A 20,245-nucleotide genomic window follows, 5' to 3' on the forward strand; every position below is an offset into this window, starting at 1 on the left:
TTAAAACAACCAAGGTAAAACAAACAACCCAGGTAAAACTGCTCTGGGTGGGCGTCCAGTGCCCCCTATGGATTCAAAGAAAAGGATTTACCTGGTAAGTACCAAAATCCTACTTTCTTTTTCATCCACTAGGGGTCACTGGAGTACTCTTGGGACGTACCAAAGCTTCCCTCGTGGGCGGGAGAGCTGTTTGACACCTGTAACAGTAGACGGCCAAAGCTAGATGCTGATGCCGCAACCGTTTCATAACGTGTAAACGCGCACAAACGTGCAACCGTTTTATAACGTGTAAACGCGCACAAACGTGTGCACTGAAGGCTATGTAGCCGCGTCGTAGACGCTGCACGACCAGCTGGTCATGACATTCCCACAGAACCTGTGGGATGAGCTATTACTGACGTAGGCGACTGTAACTTAGCCTTAAAGTAAGCCTGACTTGTAGTCATTTTTATCCAACTGGATAATGTTTGCTGAGAAACTGGCTAACTCCAGTTGGCAGCATCATATATAACAAACAACGTATACGTATTACGTACTGTAGACGTTCGGGACATATAGACGCGTAATGCGTGTACCACATTCATAATTCTAGAATGTGCTGTCAACACAGGAACCACTCTCGGTTTATTGCTGTGAAGAATAAGAAATCGGAATTGGTCCGAAGTTCTGCTTTGTTATGATAAAACTCAAATACGGTGGCTTGGAATACAAGGCACCCAAATATGAAAACAAAACCCCTTGCCGAAGCTACGGCTAGAAGAAAACGTTTTCCAATTGAGAAACTTAATACCCATTTGTTGTAAGGGTTCAAAAAATATGAAAACTGTAAGAAATCTGAACCCAGCTTCAAGTCGCATGGCGCTGTAGGTGGGATAAATGGAGGCTGCACCTTGATGACACACCTTGTAAAAAAGGTGTGTACCTACGCAATAGATTCAAACGTCTGTGAAAATAAATTGACCACACAGATACCTGCACCCTCAGTGCAGATAAACGCAGTTCTCCATCCCACCCCGTCTGTAAATAACAGAATACGGGTAACGTGAAAGATGATGTCGGAAACTTCTGAGCCTCACACCCACCTATATAGGCACACCAAATTGTGTAATAATGAGCTGCCGTAAGCGGCTTCCTAGCTCATAACATGGTTGGTATACCAATACTGTAATGCCCTATGTATTTCCTTAAGAGGGTGGTCTGAACCCCCACCCCGTCAACCGCAGCCGCGGTACATATGTGAATAGGGGTCAACGAACGGTCCCTGTTGTAACAGGTTGGACGTATTATGAGGGCCCAAGATCGTGTGCAAGTATTCTTTGGAGCTTTGAGAAGCAAGCTCTCCGAAATCCATGAGATATCACTAGTATGACTGTGACGAACTGTCTTATGATCCGTTTTAGCAACGGAGAGATAGAAAGAGCAGAGGAAAATGGTGGAGGCAGATACACGAAGCTGTATGACCACACGAATGTGAGACCTCCACTGCCACTGCTCTTGTGATCTCTCGCTCTGTACACATACTGAGTGATTGTAATTGTGGCGAGATGCCATCATGTATACCTGAGGGTAACCCCACTTGTGGATTCACATATGAAACACCTGTGGATGAAATGCCCAGTTTTATGGATAAAAATTCCGACGGTTGAGATCATCTGTCTAACAGATGTCCACTCCCGGAATGATCCCCGTAGACAACATCACCTAATGGTGTTCTGGGCAATTTGAGGATTCGAACTACCTGCCGCATTGCCATGCGGCTTCTCGGTCCTCCCTGGTTGTTGTGTATGCAACTCCCGTTGCGTTGTCTGACTGCACTTGGACAGACTGAAAGCGAAGCATATAGTGCATTGTAAATTGCACGGAGTTCCAGGACATTTATAGACAGCAATCTGTCGTGACCCGTTTTAGAACCCCTGTCGCTGATCTTTTTAACTACAACTCCTGAACCTCTGAGACTCTCGTCCAGAGTATATACACTCTCGCCCTGAAACCCGGCGAACTAAAGCGCTTTGAAAAAACATCATTGTTCCAGCGCTTTGAAAACACATCATTGTTCCTAATAGGCGAATACACCAATGTACCGCTAGTGTGCGTGGCTTTTGCACGAATTGTACTAGTTGGTATATTTGTTCTTGCTGGTGTAGTAGTTAAATGTCTTAGATTTAACGTATTTATAATCTTACCTAGGAACTGAAGTCGTTTAGACGGAATTAGGTGCGATTGTTTTCGAACTTGACCTGCTACCGTGGTGTACATTAGTAGCGCAAGTAAGATGAACTTCTGTTGAGACAGAGTTCTTATGAGCAGATCGTCTAAATATGTAACGATTGTCACCGCTAGGGCTCTGAAATGAGCTATTGCCCCAACATCACCTTGGTGAATACCCGAGGCACTGACAAGAGGCCAAACGGTAGAACCTGAAATGGTTAATGGTTGTGGCGTATTGCAAAACGCAAGAACCTGTTATGCGGTGACCAACCCGGAATGGGTAAATACACCTTGTGAAGATCAAGCATAATCATGCAATCTTGTGGCTTCAACTATGCAAGTACTAACTGCAGTAAATCCATTTCCAACTGTAGTAAGTGACTTGCTGATTGATACTGCGACGGAGCCCTTCGGCTTCGCTACCCCAAACAGAGGGGAATAAGTAACCCTGACTCTGTTGGTGTACCAGGTGTGGAAATAAAAACAGCTGAAACCAGCAGATGTAAATAGCTGATACATCCATGAGTGGATGTTTGGAAAACCCGGCAAATGTCACGTGTAACGGCGCGCTTCCACAATTGGAAATGCTAGATGACCTAAGAGGCCGTTAAGCCACTGGCTTGTTGACTTTAGCACCATGTCGTTACAAGTCGTGACTGTTTTTGTACCACAGCCTTGAAACAAAAACTGAAGTCTAAAGGGATTAAACGTCGGGTAATCTTTTGTCTGAATATCAAATTAGCATTAAACAAGTTCTAGGCTTGTTTTGGTGAAACTAGCGACGATGAAAAGCTAGAATCGTGTTAGCCGAAGATTTACAGAAATACTCTGCAGCTTTTTATTAACAATGATCGTCATTGTTTACATACATAGAGCGTCTAGTGACCCAAATGTTTATAATGTTTGTCACAGACGAATTCACCAATGACGTATTGTCCCATTTAGAACGGGTAAATAGAGTTAACTGTTAGTCAGATATTGTAACTAATAACTCATTGAAAATCTGTTGTTTAGGAAAATCGACAGATTAGATGTTAGAGTCTACCTAATCTCTGTAAAATTTGAGACACTGACTCACTGTTATTAGCAATGTATGGTTGTCAAACCCCCGCACTATCTGACTGCTGGTTTAATGTACCCTTGTCAGTGGTAGGTACCGCTGTGAGGTTTGTATAATTGTCAGATTAAATTATAAGTATAAATTAATACCCTGGACTGAAAATCCTTTGTTAGAGCTTGCGGAGTAACTTTGGAGACTCCGATCTTACCGCTCGTGTGGAGAGGCGTTATGCTTAACATAGGATCTGGGACTGACCCTGCTTCCGGAGTGGAAACGTACAAACCAACAGAATTTGCGGTAGATTTATGTACCGACATTATAGTAAACCTTATATTTAGTCTGTGTTGTATGCTTATACAGACAGACACCACAATAGCCAAAGGACAGACTTAAAGTGCGTAATATATATATATATATATATATATATATATATATATATATACTTATGGATAAATATATTTATGGATAAATATATTTATGGATAAATACAGTTTACATGGCCTATGTGAAACCTGACCCAAATTTTTTCCCACTAACACCCCTGCACCTCCGGTGGCGAAGAGATGTAGTGTAGGAATGTTCTGGAATTATGGCAGCAACAGGAAACATGATTAAAAATGGCCCCCATGCCATGCTTACATTGTAACTCATAGGAGAAATTACAATATCTGCTGCCCATGATAATCACAGTCTAATATACACTGATAATCACAGCACATGCAGGTTACAATAACATCACAGGCAGATGACCTTTAATATAAGCTCTGCCTTTAATATCTTCTGTTAATATTAATAACTTTTATACATAAATATATATATATATAGGCTCAACAGCCTATTACATGCATCTGGCAGCAGCAGCCATGCAGTAATCTGCCAGGTCCCCCACTCCCTCCCCCTTCCCTGTACTCCCTGTAGCGCTGTGTCTCAGCGGGGAGCTGCAGGGAGGCGAAGGACCATAACCCTGAGCAGCCGAAATCGGCTGGCCGGAGCGCGTTGCTAGTCAAGCTGCCCGGGTTTCTATGTGAGAGCCCCGCTGTCTGTGCGGCGGGTCTCCGTCCCTCCTTGTACTCTCTGCTGTTAGCGGTGAGCTGGGACGCTCACTGCAGGGAGCGATGACGGCGCCCTGTTGTACGGAGCGCTGTACGGAGCGGCTGTAACGGACCCCATAGCGAGAGAGCTGCGGCGGGCGGCGGCCTCTGAGAGCAGATCAGCGGAGGCCTGGCCGGAGGTCTTGTGCTGAAGACTGTGGCCGTGTGGGGAGGGCGCTGAGTGGGGAGACCAGCGGCGGAACGGGCGCCAAGTGGAGCGAGCAGCGGCGTGCGCTAAGCGCTGTCCCCACACCTCGGGCGGCAGCGGGAGCTGACCTCCCCCTTTACTATTCTAAGCTCAGAGCTTTCCGGGCGTAGCTGCGACGGGGCTTCTATCTGTAAGCTCCGTCCAGCTGCTTGATCCTCTTCATGGCTGTGACGGGGCTTCTTTCTGTAAGCTCCGTCCAGCTCTTTGATCACTTTTTTATGGCTGTGACGGGGCTTCTTTATGTAAGTTCCGTCCAGCTGTTGCAGGCCAGTGGGCCTGTGGCTGTGAGGGTGCTCTTTGTGAGGACCGACACGCCATGCGCTGTTGCAGCGGCACTACCCCGGACCCATGTTTTTCAATAAACTGGGAAGGGATGTATAGTAAAAATTGAAAATTAAAAAATAAAAATGAAAAATTAATAAAAATCTTCCACAAAGTGTGGGAATCCCACAAGCCGTTGTTAGTGCTTTGAGCACGGAAAAAACACTGAGGTCGTACACTGAGGTACTCTGGGATATGGAGGGGTGGAGAGTTCTAAATTTAAATATTCAGTGCCTTTGTTTCTGCTACGCCGTCCATATCCCAAGAGTACTCCAGTGACCCCTAGTGGATGAAAAAGAAAATGGAGACATTGACTCACTGGGATTTAGCAATGTATGGTTGTCAAAAACCCCGCACTATCTGAGTGCTGGACTAATGTACCCTTCTCACTCGTAGTTATCGGTGTGAGATTTGACATAGAATCGTGCATTAAATTATAAGACCAGTTAAATAAACACCCTGGTACCCAAAGGGAAATTGGCCCTTTGGAAAGACTGTCTTTTGTTAGAGCTGGCGGAGTAACTTCCGAGACTCCGATGTTACCGCTCTTTTAATTTGAATTGCCAATGCTTAACATAGGATTTTTAAAATTATTTTTAGTCTGCGCTAGAGCCTTACTCGCTATGCAGACAGACACCACAATAGGCAACGGACAGACACTTGCACGACTTATTGAAGTTATTATGTGTCATATATATATTTTATTGCTGAACAACATATTTATATGAAACTCATGGTTGTTCCTCTCTACGGAAATCTTTAGTAAAAGGCGAAAGATTTATTCGATCTGAAGAGAAACCAGAGTATTCTTTATGTGAAAAGCAGTTCACATGGGCATGTGAAACCCGAACCAAATTCCCACTAACACCCCTGCGCCTCTGGTGGCTTAGAGATGTAGGGCAGGAATGTTCCAGAATTACACACTGGAAAACAACAGGAAGCATGGTTAAAATTGCCCCTTCGCCATGCTGACCCTGATAATCACAGAACAAATTACAAATGTTTCCGTGTTAATATAGCCTATTATACAGTATAATCACAGGCCGGGTACAACACATGCTCTATGAATAAATATATATATAAGCTCAATAGCCTATGATAATTACAGACATTAATATATTTATACAGCATTAATATAGGCTCAATAGCCTATTATACAGTGATAACCACAGACCTTAATATAGGCTCCATAGCCTATTATACAGTGATAATCACCGACATTAATATATAATATAATAATCACCTGCCTCTAAACTCCTTAACCTCACCTCTTCACTTGGTCTCTCCCAGTGGACCACCTCACCCTCCCATGTGAACGGGAGCTCACTGGATCTGGTTTTTACTCACCGCTGTGATATTTCTGATTTCTCCAATTCCCCTTTTCCCCTCTCTGACCACCATTTGCTCTCTTTCAACTTATCTATCTCTGCTTCCCCATCTCTCCCTCCTAAGGCTACCATCACGAAGCGTAACATTGAGGCTATTGACACCTCATCCCTGTCCTCCCTGTTTGACTCCCTTCTCTCTCCTCTTCTCTCTCTCACATGCCTTGAACAAGCCACATCCCTATACAATGCATCTCTTACTTCTGCCCTTGACTCTGTTGCTCCGCCAACCACTATTCACCCTCGCAGATCAACACCTCAACCCTGGCACACCAAATGCACCAGATACCTACAAAAATGCTCACGTACTGCCGAGCGACAGTGGAGGAAATCACGCTCTAAAGCAGACTTCCTCCATTTCAAATTCATGCTCTCATCCTTCAGTACTGCCCTTTCCCTTGCTAAACAATCATACTTCAAAATCCTCATTTCTACACAGTCTTCCAACCCCCGGCGCCTCTTTGCCACTGTTAACTCCCTCCTCTGCCCACCACCACCTCCTCTCCCTTCCTCATTGTCTGCTCTTGACTTTGCCACTTATTTCACATCCAAGATTGACTCCATACGTCAGGATATCACTTCCCACCAGACCAGCAACCAGCCACCACCCATCCCTTGCCACCCCTCCCCTTCCCTCTTACCAACTCTGACATCTTTCTCCCATGTATCTGGCGAGGAAGTCATGGCCCTCATCCGTTCCTCCCCCCCCACAACCTCCCCGCTCGACCCTATCCCCTCCCACCTCCTCCGTTACCTCTCCCCTTCTGCCTGTTCCCATCTTGCCCACCTTCTCAATCTCTCCCTTTCATCAGGCACTGTCCCCTCTGCCTTCAAGCATGCTCTTGTCTCCCCTATTCTTAAAAAACCTACCCTTGATCCTAACACTCTCTCCAACTATCGACCCATCTCTCTCCTCCCCTTTGCCTCCAAACTTCTTGAGCGTATTGTCTATAATCGCCTCACTGCCTTTCTTTCCTCTCACTCACTGCTTGACCCATTCCAGTCTGGTTTCCGTTCTCTCCACTCCACTGAAACTGCCCTCACAAAAGTCTGCAATGACCTCCATGCAGCCAAATCTAAGAGCCACTACTCTCTGCTTATTCTTCTTGACCTCTCTGCTGCTTTTGACACTGTGGACCATCCTCTCCTTCTGCAAATCCTTCACTCTCTTGGTCTGCGTGATACTGCCCTCTCCTGGCTGTCCTCCTACCTCTCTGATCGTTCCTTCTCTGTCTCCTCTCATGATGCTACATCCCCCCCACTTCCACTAACTGTTGGTGTCCCCCAAGGCTCTGTTCTTGGTCCTCTCCTTTTCTCTCTCTATACGTCCTCTTTAGGTGAACTCATTAGTTCTTTTAACTTCCAATATCACCTCTATGCTGATGACACTCAAATCTACCTCTCCTCCCCTGATCTCTCCACGGCTCTCCTCACTCGTACCTCAAACTGTCTTTCTGCTATCTCTTCCTGGATGTCTCAGCGCTTTCTTAAACTCAACATGTCTAAGACTGAGCTGATCATCTTCCCACCCTCCCGCACAGCCTCACCTCCCACAATCTCATTATCCATTGATGGCACAACTATCTCCCCTAGCCCCCAAGTACGCTGTCTTGGCGTAATCCTTGACTCCTCCCTCTCCTTCAAACCACACATTCAGCACCTCTCACAAACCTGTCATTTTCATCTCAAAAACATTTCTAGAATCAGACCTTTTCTCACACAGGATGCCACTAAGATCATTATTCACTCACTGATTATTTCCAGACTGGACTACTGTAATCTCCTCTTAACTGGCCTCCCTGACAATCACCTCTCTCCACTCCAATCTATCCTCAATGCTGCTGCCCGGCTCATCTTCCTCACCAAACGCACTACGTCTACCTCCCCCCTCCTACAGGCCCTCCACTGGCTTCCCTTCCCTTTCAGAATCCAATTCAAACTTCTCACACTCACTTACAAAGCACTCACCCACTCCTCTCCCATCTACATCTCTGACCTTATCTCCCTTTACTCTCCCACCCGTCCTCTTCGCTCTGCTAATGCACGCCGTCTCTCCTGTCTTCTGATTACTTCCTCCCACTCCTATCTCCAAGATTTTTCACGTGCTGCTCCATTTCTCTGGAATTCTTTACCTCTCCCCCTCAGACTCTCCACCTCTCTACAAAACTTCAAACGGGCTCTTAAGACCCATTTCTTTACCAAACGTAGCCAAATCTCAACATAACCCTCTGTTCCACGCTCTCTATGTACCCCATCTGTGTCATCCCTGTCTGTCTACCCCTCCCCTTAGAATGTAAGCTCTCACGAGTAGGGCCCTCTTCCCTCATGTGCTTATACTTTTCTTACTTTAATAATCCTCAACCGCCCAGATCCCACAGTTTTTTGACCACCTGGAACTTATCTCTATGTTTACTGGTGTAGTTATGCTTAGCTGCCCTGTACTTGTCCTATATTGTATTCAACTGTAAGTCACTGTTTTCCTATTTTTTATGTGCATTTGTACTCTGTAATCGGGCGCTGCGGAACCCTTGTGGCGCCATATAAATAAAGGATAATAATAATAATAATAATAGGCTGAATAATAAGATTTTACTTACCGATAAATCTATTTCTCGTAGTCCGTAGTGGATGCTGGGACTCCGTAAGGACCATGGGGATATAGCGGCTCCGCAGGAGACAGGGCACAAAATAAAAGCTTAAGGATCAGGTGGTGTGCACTGGCTCCTCCCCCTATGACCCTCCTCCAAGCCTCAGTTAGGATACTGTGCCCGGACGAGCGTACATAATAAGGAAGGATATTGAATCCCGGGTAAGACTCATACCAGCCACACCAATCACACCGTACAACTTGTGATCTGAACCCAGTTAACAGTATGATAAACGCAAAGGAGCCTCTGAAAAGATGGCTCACAACAATAATAACCCAAATTTTTGTAACAATAACTATATACAAGTATTGCAGACAATCCGCACTAGGGATGGGCGCCCAGCATCCACTACGGACGAGAAATAGATTTATCGGTAAGTAAAATCTTATTTTCTCCGACGTCCTAGTGGATGCTGGGACTCCGTAAGGACCATGGGGATTATACCAAAGCTCCCAAACGGGCGGGAGAGTGCGGATGACTCTGCAGCACCGAATGAGAGAACTCCAGGTCCTCCTCAGCCAGGGTATCAAATTTGTAGAATTTAGCAAACGTGTTTGCCCCTGACCAAGTAGCTGCTCGGCAAAGTTGTAAAGCCGAGACCCCTCGGGCAGCCGCCCAAGATGAGCCCACCTTCCTTGTGGAATGGGCTTTTACTGATTTTGGCTGTGGCAATCCTGCCACAGAATGTGCAAGCTGAATTGTACTACAAATCCAACGAGCAATCGTCTGCTTAGAAGCAGGAGCACCCAGCTTGTTGGGTGCATACAGGATAAACAGCGAGTCAGATTTTCTGACTCCAGCCGTCCTGGAAACATATATTTTCAAGGCCCTGACAACGTCAAGCAACTTAGAGTCCTCTAAGTCCCTGGTAGCCGCAGGTACCACAATAGGTTGGTTCATGTGAAATGCAGAAACCACCTTAGGTAGAAATTGAGGACGAGTCCTCAATTCCGCCCTGTCAGAATGAAATATCAAGTAAGGGCTTTTATATGATAAAGCCGCCAATTCTGACACACGCCTGGCTGAAGCCAAGGCTAACAGCATCGACACCTTCCATGTGAGATATTTTAAGTCCACAGTGGAAAGTGGTTCAAACCAATGTGACTTTAGAAAACTCAACACCACATTGAGATCCCAAGGTGCCACTGGAGGCACAAAAGGAGGCTGTATGTGCAGCACCCCTTTTACAAATGTCTGAACTTCAGGTACTGAAGCCAGTTCTTTCTGGAAGAAAATCGACAGGGCCGAAATTTGAACCTTAATGGACCCTAATTTTAGGCCCATAGACAGTCCTGTTTGCAGGAAATGAAGGAAACGACCCAGTTGAAATTCCTCTGTAGGGGCCTTCTTGGCCTCACACCACGCAACATATTTACGCCAAATGCGGTGATAATGTTTTGCGGTTACGTCCTTCCTGGCTTTGACCAGAGTAGGGATGACTTCTTCTGGAATGCCTTTTTCCCTCAGGATTCGGCGTTCAACCGCCATGCCGTCAAACGCAGCTGCGGTAAGTCTTGGAACAGACAAGGCCCCTGCAGTAGCAGGTCCTTTCTTAGAGGTAGAGGCCACGGTTCGTCCGTGAGCATCTCTTGAAGTTCCGGGTACCAAGTCCGTCTTGGCCAATCCGGAACCACGAGTATAGTTCTTACTCCTCTCCTTCTTATGATTCTCAGTACTTTTGGTATGAGAGGCAGAGGAGGGAACACATACACTGACTGGTACACCCACGGCGTTACCAGAGCGTCCACTGCTATTGCCTGAGGGTCCCTTGACCTGGCGCAATATCTGTCCAGTTTTTTGTTTAGACGTGACGCCATCATGTCCACCTTTGGTTTTTCCCAACGGTTTACAATCAGGTGGAAGACTTCTGGGTGAAGTCCCCACTCTCCCGGGTGAAGGTCGTGTCTGCTGAGGAAGTCTGCTTCCCAGTTGTCCACTCCCGGAATGAATACTGCTGACAGTGCTATCACATGATTTTCCGCCCAGCGAAGAATCCTTGCAGCTTCTGCCATTGCCCTCCTGCTTCTCGTGCCGCCCTGTCTGTTTACGTGGGCGACTGACGTGATGTTGTCCGATTGGATCAACACCGCCTGACCCTGAAGCAGAGGTTTTGCTTGACTTAGGGCATTGTAAATGGCCCTTAGTTCCAGAATGTTTATATGAAGAGACGTTTCCAAGCTTGACCACAGGCCCTGGAAATTCCTTCCCTGTGTGACTGCTCCCCAGCCTCTCAGGCTGGCATCCGTGGTTACCAGGATCCAATCCTGAATGCCAAATCTGCGGCCCTCTAGTAGATGAGCACTCTGCAGCCACCACAGGAGAGACACCCTTGTCCTTGGCGACAGGGTTATCCGCTGATGCATCTGCAGATGCGATCCGGACCATTTGTCCAGTAGATCCCACTGAAATGTTCTTGCATGGAATCTTCCGAATGGAATCGCTTCGTAAGAAGCCACCATTTTCCCCAGGACCCTCGTGCACTGATACCTGTCCTGGTTTTAGGAGGTTCCTGACTAGCTCGGATAACTCCCTGGCCTTCTCCTCCGGGAGAAACACCTTCTTCTGGACTGTGTCCAGAATCATTCCTAGGAACAGTAGACGTGTCGTTGGAATCAGCTGCGATTTTGGAATATTTAGAATCCACCCGTGCTGACGTAACACTACCTGAGATAGTGCTACTCCGACTTCTAACTGTTCCCTGGATCTTGCCCTTATCAGGAGATCGTCCAAGTAAGGGATAATTGAAATGCCTTTTCTTCGTAGAAGAATCATCATTTCGGCCATTACCTTGGTAAAGACCCGAGGTGCCGTGGACAATCCAAACGGCAGCGTCTGAAACTGATAATGACAGTTTTGTACTACAAACCTGAGGTACCCTTGGTGAGAAGGGTATATCGGGACGTGGAGATAAGCATCTTTGATGTCCAGAGACACCATATAGTCCCCTTCTTCCAGGTTCGCTATCACTGCTCTGAGTGACTCCATCTTGAATTTGAACCTTTTTATGTAAGTGTTCAAGGATTTCAGATTTAAAATTGGTCTCACCGAGCCGTCCGGCTTCGGTACCACAAACAGCGTGGAATAATACCCCTTTCCTTGTTGCAGGAGGGGTACCTTGATTATCACCTGCTGGGAATACAGCTTGTGAATGGCTTCTAGAACTGCCTCCCTGTCGGAGGGAGACTTTGGTAAAGCAGACTTCAGGAAACGATGAGGGGGAAACGCCTCGAATTCCAGTTTGTACCCCTGCGATACTACCTGTAGAATCCAGGGATCCACTTGCGAGTGAGCCCACTGCGCGTTGAAATTTTTGAGACGGGCCCCCACCATATCTGAGTCTGCTTGTAAAGCCCCAGCGTCATGCTGAAGACTTGGCAGAAGCAGGGGAGGGCTTCTGCTCTTGGGAAGCGGCTGCATGGTGCAGTCTTTTTCCTCTTCCTCTGCCCCGGGGCAGAAAGGAGTGGCCTTTTGCTCGCTTGTACTTATGGGAACGAAAGGACTGAGATTGAAAAGACGGTGTCTTTTTCTGCTGATGTGGAGTGACCTGGGGTAAAAAGGTGGATTTTCCAGCCGTTGCCGTGGCCACCAGGTCCGATAGACCAGCCCCAAATAACTCCTCCCCTTTATACGGCAATACTTCCATGTGCCGTTTGGAATCCGCATCCCCTGACCACTGTCGCGTCCACAACGCTCTTCTGGCAGAGATGGACATAGCACTTACTCTTGATGCCAGGGTGCAAATATCCCTCTGTGCATCACGCATATATAATAATGCATCCTTTAAATGTTCTATAGTTAACAAAATATTGTCCCTATCCAGGGTATCAATATTCTCAGTCAGGGAATCCGACCATGCGACTCCAGCACTGCACATCCAGGCTGAGGCGATTGCTGGTCGCAGTATAACACCAGTATGTGTGTATATACTTTTTAGGATATTTTCCAGCCTTCTATCAGCTGGTTCTTTGAGAGTAGCCGTATCAGGAGACGGTAACGCTACTTGTTTAGATAAACGTGTGAGCGCCTTATCTACCCTAGGGGGTGTTTCCCAACGCGCCCTAACCTCTGGCGGGAAAGGATATAATGCTAATAATTTTTTAGAAATTAGCTGTTTTTTATCGGGAGAAACCCACGCTTTTTCACACACCTCATTTATTTCCTCTGACTCAGGAAAAAATATTGGTAGTTTTTTCTCACCCCACATAATACCCTTCTTTGTGGTACTTGTAGTGTCAGAAAGGTTCAATGCCTCTTTCATTGCCGTGATCATGTAACGTGTGGCCCTACTGGACATTACGTTTGTCTCGTCACCGTCGACACTAGACTCAGTATCTGTGTCAGGGTCTGTGTCGACCCACTGAGGTAACGGGCGTTTTAGCGCCCCTGACGGTGTCTGAGACGCCTGGACAGGCACTAACTGATTTGCCGGCTGTCTCATGTCGTCAACAGTTTTTTGCAAATTGCTGACATTATCACTTAATTGTTTAAATACAATCATCCAGTCAGGTGTCGACTCCCTAGGGGGTGACATCACCAACGCAGGCAACTGCTCCGCCTCCACATAATTTTCCTCCTCATACATGTCGACACACGCGTACCGACACACACACCGGGAATGCTCTGATAGAGGACAGGACCCCACTTAGCCCTTTGGAGAGACAGAGGGAGAGTCTGCCAGCACACACCCAGCGCTATATATATATATACAGGGATAACCTTATATAAGTGTTATTCCCTTATAGCTGCTGTTAATTATTGTTATTTGCTGCCAACAATGCCCCCCCTTCTCTTTTTTACCCTGATTCTGAAGCAGGACTGCAGGGGAGAGTCAGGGAGCCGTCCTTCCAGCGGAGCTGTGAGGGAAAATGGCGCTTGTGTGCTGAGGAGATAGGCTCCGCCCCTTCACGACGTCCTTATCTCCCGCTTTTTTGTGTAAAATGGCAGGGGATTAAAATACATCCATATAGCCCAGGAGCTATATGTGATGTATTCTGTTTTGCCACCTAAGGTATTCTGTTATATTGCGTCTCAGGGCGCTCCCCCCCCAGCGCCCTGCACCCTCAGTGACCGGAGTGTGAAGTGTGCTGAGAGCAATGGCGCACAGCTGCGGTGCTGTGCGCTACCTTAGTCTGAAGACAGGATGTCTTCTGCCGCCGATTTCACCGGACCTCTTCGTCTCTTCTGGCTCTGTAAGGGGGACGGCGGCGCGGCTCCGGTGACCCATCCAGGCTGAACCTGTGATCGTCCCTCTGGAGCTAGTGTCCAGTAGACTAAGAAACCCGATCCACTCTGCACTCAGGTGAGTCCGTTTCTTCTCCCCTTAGTCCCACGATGCAGTGAGCCTGTTGCCAGCAGGACTCACTGAAAATAAAAAAACCTAACTAAACTTTTATTCTAAGCAGCTCAGGAGAGCCACCTAGATTGCACCCTTCTCGGCCGGGCACAAAAATCTAACTGAGGCTTGGAGGAGGGTCATAGGGGGAGGAGCCAGTGCACACCACCTGATCCTTAAGCTTTTATTTTGTGCCCTGTCTCCTGCGGAGCCGCTATATCCCCATGGTCCTTACGGAGTCCCAGCATCCACTAGGACGTCAGAGAAAACCTATTATACAGTGATAATAACAGCCATTAATATAGGCTCATCACAGACAGTAATATAGACTCAATAGCCTATTACTCCCAGGACAGGTAACAATACATTATAAATACCTGTCACATATATATAGCTGCCTATACACTGTGCTGCTGTATATTTGATCCGCCAGATTCCACCGTGCCTCTTCCCCCCTGTAACGCTGTGTCTCTGCGGGAAGCCTGCAGCCTCTTAGCGCTGGCACTTGTGGGTGGATGGTGCTGGGCGGCCGGACGGAGCGGCGGTCACCGTCTCTGTACTGAGACTGAGGGAGCGTCTGCTGCCGTATGGCGCTGGGCGGCCGGACGGAGCGCTGGGACGGGCGGCTTGCAGACGTAGCGGCTGGGGCTTGGCGGGCGTATGAGCGGCGAAGCAGCATATTAACCCCAACATAGCGGGGCGGCAGCCTGCGCTGACCGCCCCGTTCCCCAGCCTACCTTGTTTGTCTCCTGATCATGGCTGCGACGGGGCTTCTTATGTGTAAGCTCCGTCCAGCTCTCCAGTGATGTAACTCATGGCTGTGACGGGGCTTCTTCTGTGTAAGCTCCGTCCAGCTCTGTAGTCCTGGCTGCGACGGGGCTTCTATGTGTAAGCTCCGTCCAGCTTTCCAGTCAGCTTTCCAGTGATCTAAGTCATGGCTGCGACGGGGCTTCTTCTGTGTAAGCTCCGTCCAGCTCTCTAGTCCTGGCTGCTCTTTGTAGGAGCAGTGGGCTGCCTGTGGCTGTGAGGGTGCTCTTTGTGAGGACCGACACGCCATGCGCTGCCCGTGCAGCGGCACTATCCCGGACCCATGTTTTTCTTGAAACTGGGAAGGGATGTGCTATTAAAAAAAAATTAAAATAAAAATGAAAAATTAATAAAATCTTCCAACAAGTGTGGGAATCCCACAAGCCGATGTTAGTGCTTTGAGCACAGAAAAAACACTGGGTTCGTACACTGAGGTACTCTGGGATATGGAGGGGTGGAGAGTTCTAAATTTAAATATTCAGTGCCTTTGTTCTGCTACGCCGTCCATATCCCAAGAGTACTCCAGTGACCCCTAGTGGATGAAAAAGAAACATAACTCTTTCATGCCAGTCTCTCGACCCATCTCCAGGCTATACCCAGCATGTTTCCCTGTGCCCCCTAGTGGTTGAGGAAAAAAACAAGTTTGAGCCATAGAGGCCCTACCTCGCAACTTAGAGGACTTTAAGGATCTACTGCTAAAGTCTAGGTGCCAGATATCACAAGACACCTTCTGAGCTCTTGTGGTGTCATGGCTCAATGGGTCAGATCTGTTATGGCAGCACGAGGGATCTACACAATATCTGATGGGTGTGAAGATGCCAGATAAAATTTGATAAAAAAAAAAAAAAAAAGGCATTTTACAGTATCTGTGCATGCCCAGTTTAATATATTAAAGGGCCTGTACTCCTCCTCAGTTAGTACTTTCTATTTCTATGGTCAGCACACAGGTTCTGGATGTTGGATTCTATTTTTACACTTTATTGATAATATGACTATCAATACCTCATGAACCAAACATACGCCTTCTCAGACTCCCAGACAAGTTCACTTCACCACAGAAGGATGTACCCAGGAGGGTACAGGGTCATTTAAATAAGAATTTACTTACCGATAATTCTATTTCTCGGAGTCCGTAGTGGATGCTGGGGTTCCTGAAAGGACCATGGGGAATAGCGGCTCCGCAGGAGACAGGGCACAAAAGTAAAGCTTTTACAGGTCAGGTGGTGTGTACTGGCTCCTCCCCCTATGACCCTCCTCCAGACTCCAGTTAGGTACTGTGCCCGGACGAGCGTACACAATAAGGGAGGATTTTGAATCCCGGGTAAGACTCATACCAGCCACACCAATCACACCGTACAACTTGTGATCTAAACCCAGTTAACAGTATGATAACAGAGGAGCCTCTGAAAGATGGCTTCCTAAACAATAACCCGAATTAGTTAACAATAACTATGTACAAGTATTGCAGATAATCCGCACTTGGGATGGGCGCCCAGCATCCACTACGGACTCCGAGAAATAGAATTATCGGTAAGTAAATTCTTATTTTCTCTATCGTCCTAAGTGGATGCTGGGGTTCCTGAAAGGACCATGGGGATTATACCAAAGCTCCCAAACGGGCGGGAGAGTGCGGATGACTCTGCAGCACCGAATGAGAGAACTCCAGGTCCTCCTTTGCCAGGGTATCAAATTTGTAAAAATTTACAAACGTGTTCTCCCCTGACCACGTAGCTGCTCGGCAGAGTTGTAATGCCGAGACCCCTCGGGCAGCCGCCCAAGATGAGCCCACCTTCCTTGCGGAATGGGCCTTAACAGATTTAGGCTGTGGCAGGCCTGCCACAGAATGTACAAGTTGAATTTTGTTACAAATCCAACGAGCAATCGACTGCTTAGAAGCAGGTGCACCCAACTTGTTGGGTGCATACAGTATAAACAGCGAGTCAGATTTTCTGACTCCAGCCGTCCTTTAAATGTATATTTTTAAGGCTCTGACAACGTCCAACAACTTGGAGTCCTTCAAGTCGTCTGTAGCCGCAGGCACTACAATAGGCTGGTTCAGGTGAAACGCTGATACCACCTTAGGGAGAAAATGCGGACGCGTCCGCAGCTCTGCCCTATGTCGAATGGAAAATTAAATAAGGGCTTTTATAAAACAAAGCCGCCAGTTCAGATACTCTCCCGGCCGAAGCCAGGGCCAGTAACATAGTCACTTTCCATGTGAGATATTTCAAATCCACATTCTTTAGTGGTTCAAACCAATTGGATTTGAGGAAATCTAAAACTACATTTAGATCCCACGGTGCCACCTTAGGCACCACAGGAGGCTGTATATGCAGTACTCCTTTGATAAAAATCTGGACCTCAGGGACTGAGGCCAATTCTTTTTGGAAGAATATTGATAGGGCCGAAATTTGAACCTTAATAGATCCCAATTTGAGACCCATAGACAATCCTGATTGCAGGAAAAGTAGGAAAACGACCCAGTTGAAATTCCTCCATCGGAGCACTCCGCTGCTCGCACCACGCAACATATTTTCGCCAAATACGGCGATAATGCTTCGCGGTGACTTCCTTCCTTGCCTTTATCAAGGTAGGAATGACTTCTTCTGGAATGCCTTTTCCTTTTAGGATCTGGCATTCAAACGCCATGCCGTCAAACGCAGCCGCGGTAAGTCTTGAAAAAGACAAGGACCCTGCTGAAGCAGGTCCCTTCTCAGAAGTAGAGGCCACGGATCGTCCGTGACCATCTCTTGAAGTTCCGGGTACCAAGTCCTTCTTGGCCAATCCGGAGCCACTAGTCTTACTCCTCTTTGCCGTATAATCCTCAATACCTTTGGTATGAGAGGCAGAGGAGGAAACACATATACCGACTGGTACACCCAAGGTGTTACCAGCGCGTCCACAGCTATTGCCTGCGGATCTCTTGACCTGGCGCAATACCTGTCCAGTGTTTTGTTGAGGCGAGACGCCATCATGTCCACCATTGGTTTTACCCAACGGTTTAATAGCATGTGGAAAACTTCTGGATGAAGTCCCCACTCTCCCGGGTGAAGGTCGTGTCTGCTGAGGAAGTCTGCTTCCCAGTTGTCCACGCCCGGGATGAATACTGCTGACAGTGCTATCACGTGATTCTCCGCCCAGCGAAGGATCCTGGCAGCTTCTGCCATTGCCCTCCTGCTTCTTGTGCCGCCCTGTCTGTTTACATGGGCGACTGCCGTGATGTTGTCCGACTGGATCAACACCGGTCTTCCTTGAAGCAGAGGTTCCGCCTGGCTTAGAGCATTGTAGATTGCTCTTAGTTCCAGAATGCTTATGTGAAGAGACTTTTTCAGGCTCGACCACACTCCCTGGAAATTTCTTCCCTGTGTGACTGCTCCCCAGCCTCTCAGGCTGGCATCCGTGGTCACCAGGATCCAATCCTGCATGCCGAATCTGCGGCCCTCCAATAGATGAGCCTCCTGCAACCACCACAGAAGGGATACCCTTGTCCTCGGCGACAGGGTTATCCGCAGGTGCATCTGAAGATGCGACCCTGACCATTTGTCCAACAGATCCCTTTGCATGGAATCTGCCGAAAGGGATTGCTTCGTAAGAAGCTACCATTTTTTCCCAGGACTCTTGTGCATTGATGTACAGACACCTTTCCTGGTTTTAGGAGGTTCCTGACCAGGTCAGATAACTCCTTGGCTTTTTCTTCGGGAAGAAAAACCTTTTTCTGAACTGTGTCCAGAATCATCCCCAGGAACAGCAGACGAGTTGTCGGCATTAATTGGGATTTTGGAATATTCAGAATCCATCCGTGCTGCTTTAGCACCTCTTGAGATAGTGCTAAACCCATCTCTAGCTGTTCTCTGGACCTTGCCCTTATTAGGAGATCGTCCAAGTATGGGATAATTAATACGCCTTTTCTTCGAAGAAGAAATATTATCTCGGCCATTACCTTTGTAAAGACCCGAGGTGCCGTGGACAAACCAAACGGCAGCGTCTGAAACTGATAGTGACAGTTTTGTACAACGAACCTGAGGTACCCCTGGTGTGAGGGGTAATTGGAACGTGGAGATACGCATCCTTGATGTCCAAGGATACCATAAAGTCCCCTTCTTCCAGGTTCGCTATCACTGCTCTGAGTGACTCCATCTTGAACTTCTTTATGTACAGGTTCAAGGACTTCAGATTTAGAATAGGCCTTACCGAGCCATCCGGCTTCGGTACCACAAAAAGAGTGGAATAATACCCCTTCCCTTGTTGTAGAAGAGGTACCTTGACTATCACCTGCTGAGAATACAGCTTGTGAATGGCTTCCAAAACCGTCTCCCTTTCTGAGGGGGACGTTGGTAAAGCAGACTTCAGGAAACGGCGAGGTGGCTCTGTCTCTAATTTCAACCTGTACCCCTGAGATATTATCTGCAGGATCCAGGGATTTACCTGCGAGTGAGCCCACTGCGCGCTGTAATTCTTGAGACGACCGCCTACCGCCCCCGAGTCCGCTTGCGAAGCCCCAGCGTCATGCTGAGGCTTTTGTAGAAGCCGGGGAGGGCTTCTGTTCCTGGGAAGGAGCTGCCTGTTGCTGTCTCTTCCCTCGTCCTCTGCCTCGTGGCAGATATGAATAGCCCTTTGCTCTCTTATTTTTAAAGGAACGAAAGGGCTGCGGTTGAAAGGTCGGTGCCTTTTTCTGTTGGGGAGTGACTTGAGGTAGAAAGGTGGATTTCCCGGCCGTAGCCACCAAATCCGATAGACCGACCCCAAATAACTCCTCTACGCATCGCCTGTCCACTGTCGTGTCCATAAAGCTCTTCTGGCCGAAATGGACATAGCACTTACCCGTGATGCCAGTGTGCAGATATCTCTCTGTGCATCACGCATATAAAGAAATGCATCCTTTATTTGTTCTAACGACAGTAAAATATTGTCCCTGTCCAGGGTATCAATATTTTCGATCAGGGACTCTGACCAAACTACCCCAGCACTGCACATCCAGGCAGTCGCAATAGCTGGTCGTAGTATAACACCTGCATGTGTGTATATACCTTTTTGGATATTTTCCATCCTCCTATCTGATGGATCTTTAAGTGCGGCCGTCTCAGGAGAGGGTAACGCCACTTGTTTTGATAAGCGTGTTAGCGCTTTGTCCACCCTAGGAGGTGTTTCCCAGCGCTCCCTAACCTCTGGCGGGAAAGGGTATAAA

At 47.5% G+C, this 20,245-nt stretch overlaps 1 non-coding gene across 1 annotated transcript; it reads right to left on the bottom strand.

Annotated features, from left to right (window-relative positions):
* Window positions 1–5,574: 5,574 nt before the first annotated feature.
* On the bottom strand, window positions 5,575–5,695 carry LOC134946868 (U5 spliceosomal RNA). The gene has a single exon (XR_010182446.1). It is a non-coding gene; the product is annotated as a U5 spliceosomal RNA (small nuclear RNA).
* Window positions 5,696–20,245: the final 14,550 nt, after the last annotated feature.

This window comes from Pseudophryne corroboree, chromosome 7 (assembly GCF_028390025.1).
Source record: "Pseudophryne corroboree isolate aPseCor3 chromosome 7, aPseCor3.hap2, whole genome shotgun sequence".
Lineage (NCBI taxonomy): Eukaryota > Metazoa > Chordata > Amphibia > Anura > Myobatrachidae > Pseudophryne > Pseudophryne corroboree.